This window comes from Halichoerus grypus, chromosome 7 (genome assembly GCF_964656455.1).
Source record: "Halichoerus grypus chromosome 7, mHalGry1.hap1.1, whole genome shotgun sequence".
Lineage (NCBI taxonomy): Eukaryota > Metazoa > Chordata > Mammalia > Carnivora > Phocidae > Halichoerus > Halichoerus grypus.
This window is the reverse complement of record NC_135718.1, coordinates 7,835,151-7,856,322: the sequence shown is the minus strand read 5'-3', so window position 1 is coordinate 7,856,322 and position 21,172 is coordinate 7,835,151. Positions and strand designations below refer to the sequence as shown.

The window sequence follows — 21,172 nt, the reverse complement described above, 5'->3', positions numbered from 1 at the left end:
TGAAACAAATTCTTTTTTGGTCTCCCCACCTCCAGCCTTCCCTCCAGGCCTTCCATCACCAACAAGGATGTTCATAACACAAACAGGTCCAGTCACTTCCTACCTGGACTCCTCAGGCAGAGCCAGAGCCATGGGGTCACGAGTCTGGCTTGCAGCTTGCTTTCCTCCTGCCTGTGTAGCCTCCCTGATGCTGCTCTAGTCACATTGCATCTCAAATCCTCCTCTCTCCTTCCTGTTCTGCTGCCTTTGCACACGCTGGTTTCTCCACCCGCAAATGCCCCATCTTCTTCTAGAGTATCCTAGCAAACTCCTATTCATCCTTCAAAACCCAGCTCCAATCTCACAGCCTCTGTGATGCCATCCTCAACTCGTTTGTGAACAGAAAATAGGAGCAGACTGGGGCACCTGGGTGGCTCAAGCAGTTGAGCATCCAACTCTTGGTTTCAGCTCAGGTCATGATCTTGCAGTTGGGAGATCAAGTTCCACATCGGGCTCTGTGCGCAGTGCAGAGTCTGTTTCAGATTCTCTCCCCGCCCCCTCTGTCTCACTCACTCTCCCTCTCTCAAATAAATAAAATAAATAAATAAATAAATTTTTAAAAAATAAAATTGGAGCAGACCAAAGCCTCTCAATCTTGGCTGCACATTGGAATCATCTGGGGAGCTTTAACATACATTGGTGGTGGGGTGCCACCCCCCAGATGTTCTGATTTAGCAGACTGGGTGCAGCCTTGGCATGGGACCTTTCAATACTCTCCAGGAGATTCTAATGTGCAGCTAAGGTTAAGAACTACTGGCATAGACCAATGGTTCACGGTATGGCTGCACAGGAAAGTCACCTGGGGAGTCTTACAAGACAGCTTTCTCCCAGAGCCCCACCTCAGACCTATGAAATCAGAAGCGATAGGTGTAAGGCCCAGACAACGGCATGGACCCTTTATAAACCTCCCACCCCAGATGATTCTAATTCACAGCCAGGATGGAGAAACACCAGGATACTTCTCGCTTACACTCAAAACATGACATATAGAGCATGCTCAAACCCTCAGTCTAAATTTCAATTTGTAGAAGATGATCTTTATTCTAGAAGTGAACAAGGTCACAAGTCTGTTGGGTTTTTATAGAACATATCACAAGGCACTTTACAATTCTAAAACCAATAAAGGAATGCAAAATATGAATAATTTAAAAATCAATTTCCTACACATAATAGATCCTCAATAAATATTCATTGAACCAGTTAATAAGTCAATCAATCAATACAGGTGTAGTTTTAGAGCTGCCCAAGATACTTCTACATCTCCCCGGTAGACTGTGAGTTCCCTGAGGACAGGCCTGAGGACCCCAGCCCCCAAGCAAGGACATTTGGTGAATGAAGCAATGAATTGACACGCAAAGCAAAAGGGCTCTGAATGCTCTTGGCTATCTCTGTATTTCCTAGGTGTGTGATGAATTTCTAAGAGAACAGAGAAATGCTAGTATGTCATTTTTATTGAAAAGATGACAATGTAGCAATTTAATGATAGAAAAATCACCTTGCCTAGGTTATTGTGCTTCTTTGGAGGCCTGGGGAGAAGCCTAGACATGGCTTTTCAATTCAACAGGAAGCCACAGGCTCACAGCCAGCCCCTGGCCATGCATGGACAGGCTGATCAAGTGCCCAGCACTGCTTCATGCGCTGCCCACCACAATGTGGTGGCTCAGCCTTTCCTAAGCAGTGGGGATATGACCTCTACTCCATGACCAGTAGAGGGTGCACGATGGAATCATGGCCTGTGCATCACCCCTGTCTTGTGATCTCAGCTGCTTTGGCCCCTTGATTGCAAGAATATTCTTTCCCCAGAGCACCCCACCCGCCCAGTGGTAAAGAGCAATGGCTCTGGGGTCAGACAGAGCAGAGTTCTAGGGCCTGATCCACCACCTGGCTGTATAACTAGGGCAAACCACTGAGCCTCTCTGAGCCCCAGTGTCCCCACCTATAGGATGACATTACTGTAGTACTTGCCCGGAAGGTCATTAGGAGATGAAAATGGAATGATGCCTGCAGAGCTTCATGGAAAAGGGCTCAGAGTTTGACAGGTGACAGTGCAGAGGCCTTGGTAAGCCTTGGTTTTTGCACCGGTAAAATGGGACTGATTACAACTCATCATAAAACCATTGCGATGTACCAATGCTGAGAAGGGCCAGCCATCATGACTGGCTTACACTGGGCCCTCCCTATTAGCTGCCAGCATTAATTTCACCTTTCTAAGATCATGGTTTTTAATAGCTGCCACTTATAAGGATAAGGAGCTGATGCTTCTCCCAGCAAGGGTGTGCTCATGGTTTGTGTGCCGACAACTTCCCAGAGGCTTGGAAAGCTCTCCTCCCACCACCACAGGCCCCACCAGAAGTCTGCTGCAACTGTGTTCTAATGGATAGAAAAGCATGAGACAGGACAGAGAGGGGAGCTGCCCATCCCCTCGACCTGCTGCTACCAAGGCTGGAGGGAAGAACAAATTCAGGTCCCCATGTGGAATGAAGGGCCATTTTCCCACATATAACCTTTTTTTTTTTTTTTTTTTTTTTAGGAAACATGGGACTCTATTTTAATAAGCAGCTTAGAGATTTTGGCAAACCATATTTCCTACGACAATGGGGTCTCATACAGGTCTGCAGTTCAAAATCCAAGTTTGAAATCTGGGACGGAAGGCATTCTGGAAAATGGAGAATCTACTAAAATCAATGACATCTCATGTTCGATGCTGGCTGTCACGGAAGGGCTGGGCATCTGTTGGTCTGAGTGTAACTGGTCTCATGTGAATCCAACTCGGTACACAATCGTAAACACTAAAACATGTCAAGCAACGTACATGGTGCCCAGGTGTCCTGATGAACCTGGACTGCCTTTGCCAACGCTTGGTGGTCTCATCCATTACTCTGCCTGGAGGTATGGCTTCCTTCAGCACTGTCATGTTCTTTGTCCACCAGGTGGTACCCCGCCCGGAAAGCCACCAGGTGGGCATAGTATGCTGGCACTGGGATGGACACAGATCGCATGCGGCGCACGTAGGTGTGACACAGCTAGTAGGTGAGAATCTGCAGCTCGTTGGAAGAGAAACGATTGTCATCCCAAAGCATGTGATAGTGGGAAGGCCTGCTTGTTCCCTGGATGCCAGCGTGACTACACAGGTAGAAGTCAAACTCGGTCGGGTGGGTGATGTTCATGTCCACAGTTGTGCCTGCTGGACTGTTTCCACTTTTCCCAACCCTCTCATTCTTGTCGGTGCAGAAGAGCCGCGTGTGGTGCCTTTTCTGTACCACTATGAAAGTGATCCCTGGCTGGTAGTCCTTTTCTAACTTGATACATGCCTCGCGGAAGGCCAGCAACTCATGGTGGAGAACCCGCTGGAACTGGCCCTCGGAGACGCCGTCATGGTAGAAGATGATGCACGTGGGCTTGAAGCGCGTGGACTTGTAGAGCTGGATGAGGAGCTCATGGACCATGGTGGCCAGGTCCTGGATGATCTCCTGCCGGTGCTGCTGAACCCACACGGTGGCACAGTAGCGGTTGGGGTGTGCATCCATGCTGCCCATGACGGCAGCGATGGAAGGCTCCTTCCTGTCCCCAGCGGGTGGGTGAGTGACTTCGGCCCCCAGAAAGATGATGGGTTGCTGGAACACGGGCGGCCTCCCCTGGGGCAGTAGGATGTTGTTCATGCCTCCCAGTTTGACATTGATCTTCAAGCAGAGGTTGGACAGGGTCTGTGGCGTGGTCCTCTGCACATTCTTCATCTGCACACACTGCGTGGCCATCCCCAGCACCCACATATAACCTGAGCCGACCAAACACCAACCAAACACCTCCTTGCCCTGACCCCCAGAAGAAAAGCAAGAGTCCACAGGTGGCCTTCTTCTAGAACCATCCCAGCCACTGCCTTCTCCTCCATACCCCTGGAGCAACGTGTGGAGCAGGTGGGAACATGGGACAGGAACAAGATGCTGGGTCAGAGGGACAAAGGCTCGACCTGGCTGTTCCCAAGACTCCTTCCCAAATGCACACATGAGCCCTGGTACAGATAAGAGAAAGGAAGTCAGAACATTCCTTTGGCAAAGAGAAGCACTGTGGCATCCTCTACCACCCCATATGCACTCAGGCAGCAATGTCCTTGAAGAAAGGTCAGCTGACCATCTTCTCCCATTCTGCTGTAGGGACAAAAATCAGCCTTCATCCCCAGCCAGGGATGCAGCCGTCCAGCAAATCACAACTTTCCTCAAGAAGTCAGGACCAACCATCCCTGTCCCCCAGGCAGCCCTGTAGCATCCCAGAGTATAGACCCAGAAAGGAGAAAGTGGAGGAGAAAGGTTGGTAGCGTGTCGAGAGGCATGAGCATGGCCAGCTGTGACCCTGGGCTTACCCTCTTTTGCCTGTGGAAAGTGGATAAAGGTCATTCATATTGCTTATTCACCACCCTGGGTACTTCGGGTACAGGGAGATCAAAATGTGCCCTCACTCTGCAAACTCTGGAGTGCTGGGCAGGAGCTAGTCATCATTCCCAGCCCTCTCTCTGGTTCTCAGGGCATCCCAGGCAGAGGAGGGTAAACTTCAATCTGGGCTCCTGGGAGCAGTAACTCAGAGCAACTCTCTACAAATGTGAAATTTTTGCAGTATCTCTTGTTTGATCTTCAGGGTTCCTGCAGACTTTATATTTAATTCATAATATCTTAGTTTATTTTAATAAAATGTTGTTTTGAATTAGTTACCATCTGGGAGATTGATGCATCTGGTAAATCGATGCTCGAGAAAGTTGACCAGGGAGTCAGCCCCTCGGTGCTGCCAGTGAAGGCTGCTTCCAGCCACGAGAGGTGAAAAATTTCAACATGCCTCCCAGCAGGCAAGTACAGTGGCCCCTCCCAGCCCAAGTGGATCTGGGATGTGTTTTGGTGAAACTCTCTGAATGACTTCTTCCCCGGATTAACATGGAAACCAGGCCTCTCGGCTTGGCCTGGGGGAAAGAGCTTTGTGAGAGTCATCTGGACATAGAGTCGGGGGACAATCAAGTCTAGCTACCATTCTCCAAAAAAAAAGAAACTGAGGTCAGCCAGAACCAAGCCATTTCTGCCACCCCGTGGTGATCCCATTAAGTCTGAGTCACAGTGTAGCTGGGAGCCCAAGAGGGGCTGGTCTTGTATGAAGTTACAAGAAAGGGGGGGCTGGCCTCAGGTTGTGAGGAGTGCTCGCCCGCCCACGTCCCAGGCCCAAATGCACCCTAAGAGCAAAGCTGGCCCACCACAGTGGTGGCAAAAGCTCCCTTCTGGGCTGCCAGAAGAAGTCCCAGAGGGCCCAGTTTCCCAGAATATCTGCCTGCATACACCTGTCTCCTGTCTCTCAAGAGCTTAGATCCAGGAGCCAGATGAGCCTGGGTTCAGAGCCCAGCATGGAGCCATTGGCTTGGCCATTGGGGTCTCTGGGCAGAGCTCTGGGAAATTACCAGCTCCCTGGATTGGATCCCATAGCCACCACCAAGTAAGCACCTCAGAGAGCTGCAGGTAGCCCACTTGTTACCAAAGAGGGGGGTCTTCTCTGGGACAAGAGGGAATCACATGTCTCTAAGAACCTGCTAGCAGATCTCCCTCCTCCCCTTGTGGAATCCCAATGAGACAGCCATGTGCATCCTCATGAGCAGTGGGGCCAGCCCCCCTCCCATCGGGGTAGGGCCTTAGGCAGAGAGCACACATGGGGCCATGAGAAGGAGGCACCTTTGGGTCCCCAGGGCAAGAGCTGACCCCAGATGTGGCCTGCCAAGAAGCCAGGGTTGGCTGGGACCTCAGGGTCATTCAGCTCAATATCACTATTTCACTTGGACGTTAAGATGTCATGTTTGTTAATTTGTCCTAAATCAACACAAACCTGTCTTGGAACCCTCACCCAAGAGGAGGGGAAGCAATCCAATGCTATTGTGTTGGGTGGTCAAACAAGAGCTCTGGGAAATTCACAGAGGGGGTTTCGGGTTTTCAGGCCCCAGCAGCCCTCCCTGGGGCCTGGGCATCCAGCCCCTGTGGTTGTGTGAAGGTGGGCAAGTCTGCTGTCTCCATGCCACGCCTGAGCAGGGGGCCCCTGGACATGCGTGATCCAGCTCTGTGGGGCCCCCAGACAGCCATGCCCTTCCATGGCTACTCCGGGAGATGTGTGGGAAGGGGGACCGCTATTTACAAACCCTGACCCAGGCTGGTTCATGGTCTACTTTTAGAAGCCCACCACTGTGGGACATAGCCCCACAGCTCCTGACTTCCTGGCTTTCAAAACACATGCCTGGGTTCTTTGTTCTCTCTATCCAGCATCTTCTACTCTGGGCCCTGCACCCCGAAAGCTGTTAACAAACGCCAGCTTGCATGGAGAAAGTTCTAGAAGGATATTCACTGAACAGGAGTGGGGCCAGGGAGGGGCTGCTGGGTTTTCTCTATCAGTACTTTGAAAATACTTTTGTGTACTTCAAATGGTTTATTAGTCATCATGTATTACTCTCATTCAATTTTTATAAAGAAATAAAATGAATGACCCTGTTTCTTACCAAGAAGAGCCTGAGGTCATCAGACAGAGGCCAAGGGATCAGGTGTGCTCTCCCCGGCAGGTGGGAGAACGGAGATATTGGTGACCAAGGTTTGACGGCGCAGGTTCCTGGCTGAGCCGTTTGCCAGCTAGGGATGCGGGCAGGCTGCAAAGGCCCTCAGAGCTTTGGTTTCTTCCTCTGCAGGGTAGAAAGTAATTGTCCCTGCCTCCAGGTTGCCATGGAGATGAGTGGGCCACTGTGTGCCTCGTGCGTGGTGCAATACGGTGGGCTTCTCACCATCATCATCATCATCATGGTGGATCCTGTCCCCAGACTCCATCAGAGACCAGCGTCCTGGGTCGCCCCTAAATAACTCTGAGATCTCAATGGGCTTCTCATCCTCTCTGTCTCCCTTCCTCACCCCCCACCCAGGACTGTCTTCGTGATTGCAAGGCCCCTTGTTCAACATGAAAATGTGGGATGTTTGTGCAAAAACCAGGAGGCAAGTGCCATTAAATTTGCTAAAATACCAGGGCGCCTGGGTGGCTCAGTCGTTGGGTGTCTGCCTTCGGCTCAGGTCATGATCCCGGGGTCCTGGGATCGAGCCCCGCATCGGGCACCCTGCTCAGCAGGAAGCCTGCTTCTCCCTCCCCCACTCCCCCTGCTTGTATTCCCTCTGTTGCTATGTCTCTCTCTGTCAAATAAATAAATAAAATCTTAAAAAAAAAATTGCTAAAATACCAAACTTGCTTCTTTCTTCCACGATACCCTCCGTCTCCACTTGTCATGGTGTTTTTATTTGCTATTTAATGCCATTCTAACTACACCATTCAACATCGTATTGTGCAGTGGCAGTTTTAAATGCAAATATAAGGCCATTTAACTCGTATATGGAATCATCGAAATCACACTCTTCATATTTTGCAGTTTGTACGCAAAAGTATTTTCGTCCTTTCCAGAACAGTAGAAACACTGCACTAAACTCAACAGTTTTTATGTCGCTCCTTGACATTCCACCCACACACTGTGCCTTTGCCCTCCTTCTGAGTGAGGAGGACGGGAGGAAAGGGAACCGTGGGTGCCCTGTGTCTCCACTTCCTTCTGTGCCCTCACTTTCCCTGTAAGCAATTGGCTGACACAGGGAAATAACCTGAGTAAGAATAAGAGACAGGGTTCCTTGGTCACTCACGCTCCCTAGAACCCCACTGCCTTCTTTCTGCATTCCAAGCAAGTTCTGGTTTGATTGCAAAGTGTGGCCTTTCGGGGTGTCAATGCCCTTGCTCACCCCGTCCTTGGTGTAACACACGTGTCTTGTACTCACTTTGAGTCTCACAGAGCTCCTGTGCCTCGGGGGACCCCCTGGAGTTCTGTGCTCACGGGGCTTCGAGAACGCTGTAGGCAGGTAGGACAGCAAGGAATAACTGACACGTGCGTTGACGGACCTCCTCCGCTCCTGCGCAGGCTCCACAATCCCATCAGATTTCACTTGCAAAACACAAGTTCAAAGACAGGATTATTAAAATTTCAAGATGGCAGCAGAAGAGCATTAAGTCAAGCTCCCGCCCTTCTGAGCCCTGGCTCTACTGTAAAATGAACACAACGTGCCCTTGGCTTGCCTACCTAGGGGCTTGGGGGGGCGCGGGGGGCACACCACGTGCAAGCAAGGTGCTGGAAATGCTCGTGAGCCACAGCTCCCAGGAGAGAGCAGGCCTGCGCCCTGAGTCCAGCAGGTGCTGAAAGAACAGCCAGCAGGGCTGGGACAGCAGGGAGCTGATCTGATTCCAGATGAGCCTGAGCGACACAAAATCCATTTCTGTTCAGGCTCAGAACTATGCTCGATAAGCCAGCAAGCTCCGTGTCACGCGTTCCTCTGGGGAGCTGGGAGGCTGTAGACTGGACGCCTGTGTCTGCAGTCCAGCTCCGTGGGGTGGGGAGGTCAAGGCCAGCTGGGCTGCTCAGAGCTTCTGCCCATGGAAGGTGGGTTTGGCCAAGTGTGCTGGGACCACCGGCCGTCCCGTGGCTGCAGATCTTGGAACTGGAAGTCGACGATGGATGTCTCGGGTGACAGCTTTTCTACTCAGCTGTTCTTTCCTCGGTCACCCATTTCCCTTGAACAAGCCCATCCCCACCGATCAGGGCTCAGCCGTGGTGTGAGGACGCAGCAGAAAGCCTTTCCCCGGGTCTGCTGAAGGTTCTGGCATTGGTCACACTCCTGCCTCAGAAGGTGATTTCACACTCCCTTCTCTTCCGACCAGGAAGCAGGCGGGCCCTGTGGGCACAGGAACAGGGAGGGACTCAGGTCACACGGCACAGGGAGTCTGGGCTGTTCTGTGGGGCTCTGTCAGCTCACCCGGCAAGACGGAAGGAGCACCAGACTGAGATCCAGGAGGTCCCAGTTTCTCCACCCAGAGCCATGGGACCTGGGTCTGTCAGTGACACGGAGGGAAGCCACGTAACCCTTGTACATTTCCTCAACTGTAAGCGGGACTGACAGTGGCCACAGGGCACTGCACAAATCCTCACAGCTACCTCAAGAGGGGGTGGCCCGATCCTACTTCATGTGGGTGCACCTGAGGCTTAGAAAAATTATGTAACAAAATCATTACTGTCCCAACTTTATACATGAGGAAACTGGCTTGAGGTCACTCAGCGGAGCTGAGGTCATGCCCAAGTCTGGGCAACACCTAAGTCCACGCTCCAACTCAGACGTAAATGCCAGGAACAAATGAGCTCACACATGTGACAGGGCATCGTAACCTTTACTGCAGGACAATGTGGGTGACTACCGTTCGTTTAAACACAGAGGGTGTCTCATGGGCCATTGTTATGAAGAAAGGGGCAGTGTTAGGTGAGAGTTCAGCCTGTCCACCTCCAGTGCCCCTCAGAGCCCAGCCCAGACTGAGACATCAGAGACATTCAGTCAGCGTGATAAATGAATGAATGAACGAACAAGCAAAGACCCACACTCCTGTGCTCTCCCTCTTCCTTCCCAGCCCCCAAGAGGGCAGTGCTCAGACTCCACTCCTCACTCCTCCCTTCTTTCTGGAGGCTGGTTGTTCCCTGTGTACTCGCCATGCCTCACGTCAGCCTCCACACATGCAGGAGACATCCCCCAACCCCAGCTCAGCTCTCCCCGACCCCAGCACGCATGTCTCCATTTCTGTGAGGACCATTCTGCCAACTTTATGCCTCCCTCTCCCTCCAGCCCACAAGTCTTGTCCATCCTCCCATCCCCACATTCTCAAGCCTCCATGTTCTTGTTGCTCACAATGTTGTAGCCTGGGCTTCAGAATCACAAGGGTCTTAATTCCAGCGCAGGCATTATGCCCCAGCCCCTCATCTGATGATGTTGCCCCTCCCTATATCAGAGGGTGGTGGGGTGTGTATGAGTGCTTGGCATGCTGGGGCCCCCTGGCCTGACCACTCCTAGCCTATTCACACCAATGTAAAAGCAACCAGTCAACATGCTGGGAGCTCTCAGGAACACTCCCACTCTGAGGAGAAATCTCTGACAGAAATGCCAGCATTTACTGGAAATTCTAGAAAAAAAAAAAAAAATATATATATATATATATATATATGAAGAAAATGTATAAATTATATGAAAAATAAACTCGCATTCCCAAGTTCTAAAGGAATATATACATATTCAGGTTAGTGGAACCAACTGTTCAAGCAGAAATCCCAGCAAAATGAAGCTGTCTTAATGAATCTCACTAACTGCAAATGTGCATCACTCTCATCTTCCTTCATAAATATGGACCACTGGAGCATCTGGGTGGTTCAGTCGGTTGAGCGTCAGACTCTTGCTCAGGTCATGATCTCAGGGTTGTGAGATCAAGCCCCGCAGTGGGCACCATGTTCATGGGGAGTCTGCTTCTCTCCCTCTCCCTTTGCCCCTCCCCCCCCACTTTCTCGCTCCCTCCCTCTCTCTCTTTCTCTCAAATAAATCAGTCTTAAATAAATAAATACGGACTACCAAACAAGGCACTGAAGAACACCAATAGCACAAAAGGTAAGAACCAGGATGAACAAACTAACAAAATTCAAAGAACAGAAAGGAATTATTAAAGAATTAGTGTCTTGAGTGGAATTCAAGAAGGTATGTGTTCCTTAAAAGAGAACAAGCTATGTTTAAAATGGAGCAATTAGAGAACAAGAATGAGTTCTTATAAGTGTTAATGCTAAAATAAAAATTCCATGGAAAAAAAGTTAAAGCTCAGGAAATCTCTCAGAATGTATATCAAGAAGACAGAAGAAAATATGAAGGAAAACATGAGACATACATGATTAATCTAAGAAGTCTTATATCCATTTACTAAGAATCCTAGAAAAAAGTAAAATAGAATGAGTGAAAAAAGACCCACCCCCAAACACATTCTCCTGAAAACTGGAATTCTAAGTGTAAGGAGAAGATTGTAAAAGGTTCTAGACGGGGAAAGAAAAAAAAAAGATAATCTGCAAAGGAATTGCAATCACATTGACATGTGACTTCTCACCAGCAACACTGAAAACTAGAAAACAATAGAGCAATGCTCCAAAGTTCTCATTAAAGATATAAAATTCTAAACTTACAATTCTATGTTTTCTTTTGAAAAACTATTAAATTGATATAAGGACAAAATTAAGCAGCTGCAGGTATAAAAATATTTACATGAGCAGCTAGGAATAGCCTTCCACATCAGGTGGTAGAAGAAGTTTCTTAGTCTGCTACTCTTTCTGGCCATTTGTGACCTGTGCTTTAGCCTGTGAGAGACACAAAGCTGCCAGGCAGGCCACCCAGTCAGTGGGGTCAGTGGGTTACATGAGAGATAATAAGTAAAATATATGTGAAATATGTGCACCAAATAACATAGCTTCTAAAACCCTGCTCTCTTTCATTTTTTCTTTTTACTCTCTGTGCTTCGGTTAGAATAATTTCTACTGACTGTCCTTGAGCACATTAATCCTTTATTCTGCTCAGTTTAGTCTATTAAGCCCAACCAATTAATTCTTCATTTCACATTGGGTTTTTTTTTTTTAATTCTAAAATCTCCATTTGATTTTACTTTAGAGTTTCCACTTCTGTACTAAAATTCTCCATCTGTCCAACCATATTGCCTATTTTTTCCCCTAATTTTTAAAACAAATTTATATTATCTTGTCTGTTCATTTCAACATCTGGATAATTCGTGGGACTGTTTCTCTTTACTATTTTCTCTCTTGATTATGAGGCTCATTTTCCTGCTTCTTTACATGTCCTATCTTTCTTAAATTGAAATCTAGACATCCTGTATTAAAGAAAATTAGAGACGAGGGTGGGTAATTTACATCCTTTCCTCTATCAAGCAGCTAAGCTAAAAAGTTGATCACTTTGATCCATTAGGAATTGAGATTGGTTGGAGCCAGATTGCAAGTTGAATTCATTTCGGTTTACCTCTGGCTCCAAAACGTTTGTGGCTGAAATCGGGCCTCCGCTTCCAGCACATCTTTGGGACCAGGCATCATGCTACCATGAGATCTCTCTCATGGCCACGCCCTTAGCCATAGCTTACTCAGCTTATAAGCAGACAAAAATTAGTTTTGCATTTGAGACTCTTAAAAATTCCAATCCTTCATGCCAGCCCACACAGTAATTAAAAGTTTGGCTTATTTTATTCCAGGAAAATATCTTTATCTATGGCAAACTGACTCCTCTGCCCACCCATATGCTGTCTAGCTAACATCTCCCAGGTGTAAAATCAGCCATCAGTCGGTGCTCCTCTAGAAACGATTGGTCTCTCTCCCTGGTATATAAACTTCTCTGCACCCATAGCTCTTCAATAGCTTTTTTTTTTTAAATATATAATTTTTTATCCAGTGTTTTCTTAGTGTTTCCTCAAAAGAAGCAGTCTTTTACCATTTTCTACAACCTAATTAAGAGTGAGACTCATTCATGTGAGGCAATCACTGTTTATATGTTGTCTCCATCAGAAAAACTATACAAATTGTAATATAATGCAGGTTTTATTTTGGTGTCATCAGATTCTTCAAATAGAGCATCAGTTAATTACAATAATGTGTCCATTTTTTTCATCCAAGTCATAGACTCAGAATAAAGCTCTTGGAAGTTTTCCTTATTAATTGTGCATCATCTGAGACTATTATGGACACTTTTGTGATGACATTGAAGCTGCTTGTCTTTACAATGATAATCAAATATATTTTTTGGTGGAACGCAGTGTCATGGCAAAAACAACATTCTTACTAATTTAAGAAACCTATGAAGCAGAAATTTACTTGGAATTGGTAATGATGCATATATAATTCATAATTGGATCCAAATAAGGTGTGATTTTCTACCAATTTAAGTAGAAGCTATAGTTGTCAACATTTTGTGACAAAGCTGATAAAAATGAAAAACAAAAAACAAAAAAACATGCTTCAGCATGGCTTGCTGTGCTTTCTCTCTTTGCTGCCTGCCATCTATCAGATTTTAGAATACTTGGACCTTTTGAAGTCAATCTAAGTGCTCTACAATGATATTGATCTTTTCATAGATGAGTCCTCTTAATTTTAGATGCATGTTGTTCAAAAATAGGAGCACCTTGATCAAATTATTCAACATATAAACTTTCAGTTGTGGAGGCTTTGAAAGAACTACATTAATTGAAAACCAAGTTTGCAAGTGAAAACACATTGGAATTTATCCTTAAAAAATAAGAGAGAAATGGAACACATTAATCAATGAGAGCTCAATATTGAAATTCTGTAAGGGTACTTCAGAATATCTTGACTTGTAAAAAGACTCTTTTGATGGAGTCCCTATTTTTAATTAGAAAAAATTACATTGTGTCCCAGAAGAGCAGGAAACTGGAAAAGCCTATAATTTTGCAGCATCTAAGTTTAGTGAAGCATTCAAAAGAATCATAAAGACAATTTACTTGATGATTTTAGTTTTATGAAAATATTTATTGAAAAAGTTACTCTGAAAGGAGGCAAAAAGGAAGTCCCTGGTAAAATTTGGGGGCTGTAAGATTTTCATATTTTAATACCAAAAAATCAGCATTGAGAGTATCCCTCATTTGTCCTGAGCTGACTAGGTAGCTCAACACCTGTAGACAGGATATTTTCCCAATTAAAAATATTATGGCCTACAATGAAGAGTAGATTGAAGGTGTCAATAATTTCAAATTTACTAACCACAAAATGTTACTTTGAAGATTATAGGAAATTTTGTGAAAAAATAAAATGCTGAGATACCATATTGAAGGAAAAAACAATCCATCCCATTGACATAATAAAGACAGACATGTCTTACAATAGCCAAATTATGGAAGCAGCCCAAATGTCTATCAACTGATGAATGGATAAAGAGAGGTGGTGTGTGTATGTACACACACACACACATATACACACAGGAATATTACTCAGCCATAAAAAAGAATAAAATCCTGCCATTTGCAACAACATGGATGGAGCTAGAGAGTACAATGCTAAGTGAAATAAGTCCATCACAGAAAGACAAATACCATATGATTTCACTCATATGTAGAATTTAAAAAACAAACAAATGAACAAAGGGGGAAAAAAGAGACAAACCAAGAAACAAACTCTTTTTTTTTTTTAAAGATTTTATTTATTTATTTGAGAGAGAGAATGAGAGAGAGAGCATGAGAGGGGGGAGGGTCAGAGGGAGAAGCAGACTCCCTGCCGAGCAGGGAGCCCGATGCGGGACTCGATCCTGGGACTCCAGGATCATGACCTGAGCCGAAGGCAGTCGCCTAACCAACTGAGCCACCCAGGCGCCCAAGAAACAAACTCTTAACTATAGAGAACAAACTGATGATTGCCAGAGAAGGGGTGGGTGGGGGGATGGGTGGGATAGGTGATGGGGATCAAGAGTACACTTATCATGATGAGCACTGAGAATTACATAGAATTGTTGATTCACTATATTGTACACCTGAAACTAATGTAACACTTATTTTAACTATACTAGAATTAAAATTAAAAATTCAATCTCAAACAATCCAGCAATTGTGCTACTGGGTACTTACCCCAAAGATACAAATGTAGGGATCCAAAGGGGTACGTGCACCCCGATGTTTATAGCAGCAATGTCCACAATAGCCAAACTGTGGAAAGAGCCAAGATGTCCATCAACAGATGAATGGATAAAGAAGATGTAGTATATATATACAATGGAATATTATGCAGCCATCAAAAGGAATGAGATCTTGCCATTTGCAACGACGTGGATGGAACTGGAGGGTGTTATGCTGAGCGAAATAAGTCAATCAGAGAAAGACATGTATCATATGACCTCACTGATATGAGGAATTCTTAATCTCAGGAAACAAACGGAGGGTTGTTGGAGTGGTGGGGGTGGGAGGGATGGGGTGGCTGGGTGATAGACACTGGGGAGGGTATGTGCTATGATGAGCGCTGTGAATTGTGCAAGACTGTTGAATCACAGATCTGTACCTCTGAAACAAATAACGCATATATGTTAAGAAAAAAAAAAGAAGATAGCAGGAGGGGAAGAATGAAGGGGGGGAAATCGGAGGGGGAGACGAACCATGAGAGACGATGGACTCTGAAAAACAAACTGAGGGTTCTAGAGGGGAGGGGGATGGGAGGATGTGTTAGCCTGGTGATGGGTATTAAAGAGGGCACGTTCTGCATGGAGCACTGGGTGTTATGCACAAACAATGAATCATGGAACACTACATCAAAAACTAATGATGTAATGTATGGTGATTAACATAACAATAAAAAAATTTTTTTAAATTCAATTTCAAAAAAAAGACAGACATGGCTTAAGATACTGATTCAAGTACACTATTCTGTTTTTGTTATTTTTTATATTCAGATAATCAATATAAACAGTGTTTTTAAATTTTACTTTATTGTACATGAATATAGGTTAATTTTTTGCTTTAGAAAGAATGTTATTATTGAAACTTGTTTCTAACAGAACCGTTTATAGTGCCAGTATAATAAAACCAATCTGTCAGTCAAGAAATAAACATTTTCAAAATACACAAAATTGTAATTGTTTTAGAATCTTTGTTTACTCTCAAAAGTGACTTGGAGTCATCAACAAAATATAAGGTCATTCTAGGGGTGCCCGGCTGGCTCAGTCAGTGGAGCATGTGACTCTTGATTTCGGGGTTGTGAGTTTGAGCCCCATATTGGGTGTAGAGATTGCTTAAAAATAAAATCTTTTAAAAAAGAAAAAGAAAGAAGAAATATATTGTCGCTCCAGCCATGATGGATGAGGAGGCATATTAGTCTACATTGCTGTATAATAAATTATCCCAAAACTTAACAGCTTAAAACAGCCAACAGTTATTATTGTACAATGTAGACGAGATACCATGTAGCTCAAGAATCCAGATGTGGCTTAGCCTCTGGGTCAGGGTCTCCCATGAGGCAGTAGTAAAGGGCTACAGTTTAATCTAAGTCTTACCTGGGGCTGAGAAGTCCACTTCTAAGCCCACTCAGGTGGCTGTCAGCAAGCTTCAGGTAATGTGCCTCCAGGTTCCCTGACATGGTTATAGGCCTGTATTAGTCAGCTCGGGCTGCCGTAACAAGTAGTATAGACTGAACACTTAAACAACAGACGTTTATTTCCTTACAATTCTGGAGGCCGGAAGTCTGAGATCAAGTTGTCGGCAGATTGTTCTCCTAGAGCCTCTCTGCTTGGCTTGCAAATGGCCACTTTCCCCCGTGTCCTCACATGATCATCCCTTTGTGTATGTCTGTGTCATAATCTCCTCTTCTTATAAAGACACCAGTCATATTGGATTAGGGGCCACCCCATGGCCTTGCTTTAATTTAATTACCCCTTTAAAACACTTGATCTCCAAATACAGTCACATTCTGAGGTCGGGGGTATTTTGACTTCGACATACGAGTTTTGGGAAGATGCACTTCAGTCTACATCTGGGTCTCTCCATCTGAGTGTCCTCATGACATGGCAGCTTGCGATTCAAGATTAGGGGGAGAGAGAGAGAAAAAAAAGAGATCCCAAACACCAAGGCAGAAGCTACCATCCTTTATAATTTAATCTCAGCAGTCACAGCTCATCTTTCCTGCTCGAAGAGAATCAGTAAGTCCAGCAAAGGAGGAGACTACACGAAGCACGAATATCAGAAGGCTGCCATCTTGGAGGCTGCCCTCCACAACCGATTTGCTCCAAACAGGAGGGAGGGACCTAGACTGAGAGTAGAAATAACCAGCTTTGGAAAGACAGTTTTTCCTTCCAAGACCAGCCAGAGAACACACTAGACTGTGTGTCAGGCTGCCCGGGATGACCAAAAGATCAAGGCCCCCACAAACAGCAGGCTTGTCCACACACCTCGCTGGGTTCCTCAGAAGAGGAGCAGCAGGCCAGGTGTCTCCTCACCAAATTCCAAAGTAGAAGTTGTCCAGTGGGCTGATTCATCTCAAGGTGGCAAACTTGAGGCTCTCTCCCCTCTACTGCATGAAGCCATAACCAGGAGTCTAACCAAGGTCCCCAGCTGTGCACCCCGCCCCCGGGCTGTGGGGTCCCACCTCACGGTGGTGTGTCCCCACTCAGCTTCCATACTCTGAACCCTGACTCAGCAGACGGTTTTCATTTGTTGTCCAGATTCTTTTTTCCTCCACCACCTGATGTACCTCTGATTTATACTTAGCGGTTTTAGAAAGCACGCTTCTCTATCATCTTAGACGCTGGCATACGACACGCTCCTCCCTCATCGTGTCCACACCACACCCCACACTCACAGCACACGGCTGCCTACCGGGTGCACTCATTCCAAAGTCGCTGTGAAGTGACAGGAGGTAGAAAGCACGGAGCCTGAGCCAATTTCAGGACTGTTGCCTCCCACCCACCGCCTGACAGGCAGGGCTGAGACGTGCGAAATGGAGAAGGTGTTCTGGACGAAGGGCCCAGCAAAGCAAAAACATCGCGGATGGGGAGCTGGGAGCTGGCGGGAGGAAGCCCAGCAGCCCAGGGCGGCAGGAGCTGAAGGCAGTAGAGGGGGAGGGGGGGAGGGAGGAGGGAGGGAGGGAGGAGGGAGGGAGGAGGGAGGGAAAGGGGTCACTGGACAGCAAAGGAGGACCATGCTGTGTGCAGATCTTGTATTCCCTCCCTGACAAGGCCAAGGGCTGGGGGGCAGGACACAGCGCCCTATTCACTCTGCATGCTCCCCTCTCCTACCACACGCACGCATACACATGTGCGCACACACACACAAATACACACACACCACACCACACACAGACACCACATACCAAAACACACACACATATACCACATACATACATAGACACACAACACACACACATAGACTCACACACCACACTGCACACAAATACACACACACCACACCGCACACAGACACCACACACACAGACACACACAGACACCACACACATACACCACATACATACATAGACACACAACACACACACACATAGACTCACACACCACACCACACACATACACCACATACCACAACACACACACATATACCACATACATACATAGACACACACAACACAACACACACAACACACACACATACACACACACAATACAACACACACTCCCCACATATACACACAGATACACACACCACACCACATACACACACCACACCACACACACACACCCACACACACCACACACACATAGACACAACCCACACACAGGCACACATCCTCATACACAGTCACAATCTCAGGCAATGCACACGTGTTCACACACATGTAAGCACACATGTATTCACACATACACCATCACATACACATACACACTCAATACACAGATCGTACACCCTGGCTCCCTCAGGGTCATACACATCCACAGCACACACCCACACATTACCACACATGCACTCACACACACACACACACACACACACACACACACACACCCCATCCCCACCAGCTTCCTCCCAGGGCCTGGCATGTGGCTGGTGCTCTGTCAGGGTTGACAGCATTGATGAAACGTCAATCAGGGGAAACTGCGTTCGGGGATCCTTTTTTCCAATTATCTTTCCGGTGGTTGATCATCAGCTCCTGAGCATGTGCGGTGTGCAAGCAGAGGCCTAAACTCATGCTGCTCGGAGTTAGGGAAAGATCATTTCTCTTTCCCACAACTGCATCTGAACTGACCACGCTTTAGGGGATTTTTCATGAAATATGACTTTTTAAATTGGGCCATTTCTAAGTCCTATACTTTACTCAAGCTCTTAGGCAAGGGGGAAGTATAAAAGATTCTCTCCAAGCAAACCACCTCCCCCACCTTTTGGGGGTCTTTGTAAGGAAAAGGGAAACTTTCGGAAAAATTGCCCATGGCATACCATCCACCAGGCTAGAGGCTGCAGCTTCCAAAGGCCCCCAGACTGAGCACTAGGAATGGAAGCCTCCAGGAGTAAAAACATGGCTGAATTTGTTGAACTGTGTTTTCTAAGGAATATCCAAAAAAAACATGCATTATTTTGTAATAAGTTAAAGGTTATTCTTTAGAAGAGGAAAGGAACGATCCTGTTGACACAATGAATGTAAAGAATTCAGCAGAGTGCCTGAGAAAAATGGCTCCTAAATGTTATTTTTTGGTTGTTTGGTTGTAAAGAAATCGGCTTCCTCGACCATTTGATGCCCCTTCCTGGAGGGCCTCAGAATCCTCCTTCTGAGACCAGGTTTGTGGGCAGAAGGCTCCAGTCTCAAGCTCGATCCATGATACCACTGAAGAAGGAGGCTTTCCACATAAGCTAGTCTTAAACCCCTGACTCAGGATGTGAGAAATCCCAATGAAAATACAGCAATGCTGGAAACACTCCCACGATGCTGACCTTAATATCCGCCTCCCGACAATTCCCTGGTATGTTCTCGTTTATGACAGGGCCCCGCCGAGCCTGCTGTTTCTTATTAGAGTGTTATTCTTTATTTGATTTCAAAATTATTCTTCATGTGTCACCTTTTTCCTTGGGCCATTTTCCCCCTCCAGTGAAATCTTGGCACCCACAACAGCTCTCAGAACTAAATTAATTATAAAAGCATATTAATGTCATCTCTATAGCGATGAAATTAATTTATTCAATACATTCAAGAGGAAGTCATCAATTATGACCAGTGACTATAGCATTTTGTGTTACAGCATTTACTATTCGTACAAATTTTAATATTTCCTCTAGCAAGAATTGCCATAAATATCATCTGCTGTGCAGCCTTGATTTATGAATTAAGTGTACCTTTTAGATGCCGCTAGTGTTCAAACACTACACATTCTATTCTTATCAAGTGTGTGTTCTGGAGGGGAGTTTCTCCCTCTCTGAAAAATAAGGATCTCCATTCTCTTAGGGATGACCTCTCCCCTTAGGATGTGGAAATAGGCACCAGAGATTTTGCTGGGACATATATGAATTTCTTGGAAGTGCTTCCAACCATCCTAGGTTAAATTTCCCAAGACACACTATAAACTCAATACAATGGAAATCTATCTGTGCCTTCACGTCAAGATCTGAATATTACTCAGGGCCCCATGTGGCACAGTCTCAGAATGAGTGAGACATTCAAAGAAACATAGTCTGGTCTTCACTTGTGCCCTCCCAAGACCATTGGAGGAGAGCCACGATCCATGGCAAGTCTTGTTAAACCCCTCTTCCCACTCGATTCTTCCAAGTCAACCACATGACCCATAGCTAGCCAGAAATCCTCTCTCAACTGTTCCCCAAAATTCCCCAGGAAAAGACAGTTGACATATGTCTGAAAAATAACTTGTATGCCAACTATATAAGAAATACCTACAGAGCAAAAAGAAAAAGGCAGGCATCCCAATAGAATAGGGCAACATGTTAGAACAGGCAATTCACAGAAGGGGAGGCCCGAATGGGCACTAGGCATGTGAGAAGGTGCCCGGCTTGGTGATCCTCAGGGATATGTCAATTAAAGCCACAATGAAATTAAAACAGAACACACTCCCTAGAGTGACTGCAAAGAAATAGCAGAAAATGCCAAGTATTGGTGAGGATACAGAGCAACTGGAACTTTCACACACTGCTGGTTAGAGTGTAAAATGGTACCATTTGGAACAGCTTTTGGCAGGATAGACTAAGCTGAACATATGCATTCCTTATGACCCAGAAATTCCACTTCTAGGTAAATACCCAAAGGAAATGAGTCCATATGTTCACCAAAAGACGTGTATTAGAATATTCACAGCAGCTTTGTTCACAAGAGCCCCAAACAGAAGACGACAAAATGTCCATGAACAGAAGACTGGAACAGGGTTGCCAGATAAAATACAGGACACCCAGTTCAATTTGAATTTCAGATAAATAACAGACAATTTTTCAGGACAAGCGTGTCTCGTACAGTAATTATTACCCAAAATGAACTACTGCCATACATAACATGGATAGGTCTCTCAGACGCGACGATGCACGAAAGAAGACAGACACAGGAGAATACAGATGGAGTAGTTCCATCTATATGACACTCAACACAAGCCCAAACTCCTCTACGCTGTACATAGAGGTCATGATACAGGATAGTTAAGGGGGATGGGTTGTTCCTGGATGGGGACACCAGGGATATTTTGGGAGCCTGGAATGTTCTGTTTCCTGATATGGGTGCTGGTTGCACAAACAAGTTCCTGTGTGAAAATCCATCAAACCGTACACTTAA

At 46.0% G+C, this 21,172-nt stretch overlaps 1 pseudogene across 1 annotated transcript; it reads right to left on the bottom strand.

Moving 5' to 3' along the window:
* Positions 1-2,561: 2,561 nt before the first annotated feature.
* Positions 2,562-7,988, bottom strand: LOC118519602 (protein argonaute-2 pseudogene; annotated as a pseudogene). The gene is made up of 2 exons (XR_013449426.1): positions 7,851-7,988; positions 2,562-4,048 (listed from the first exon to the last, which is right to left on the bottom strand). The product of XR_013449426.1 is annotated as a protein argonaute-2 pseudogene (transcript).
* Between the last annotated feature and the right edge of the window lie 13,184 nt (positions 7,989-21,172).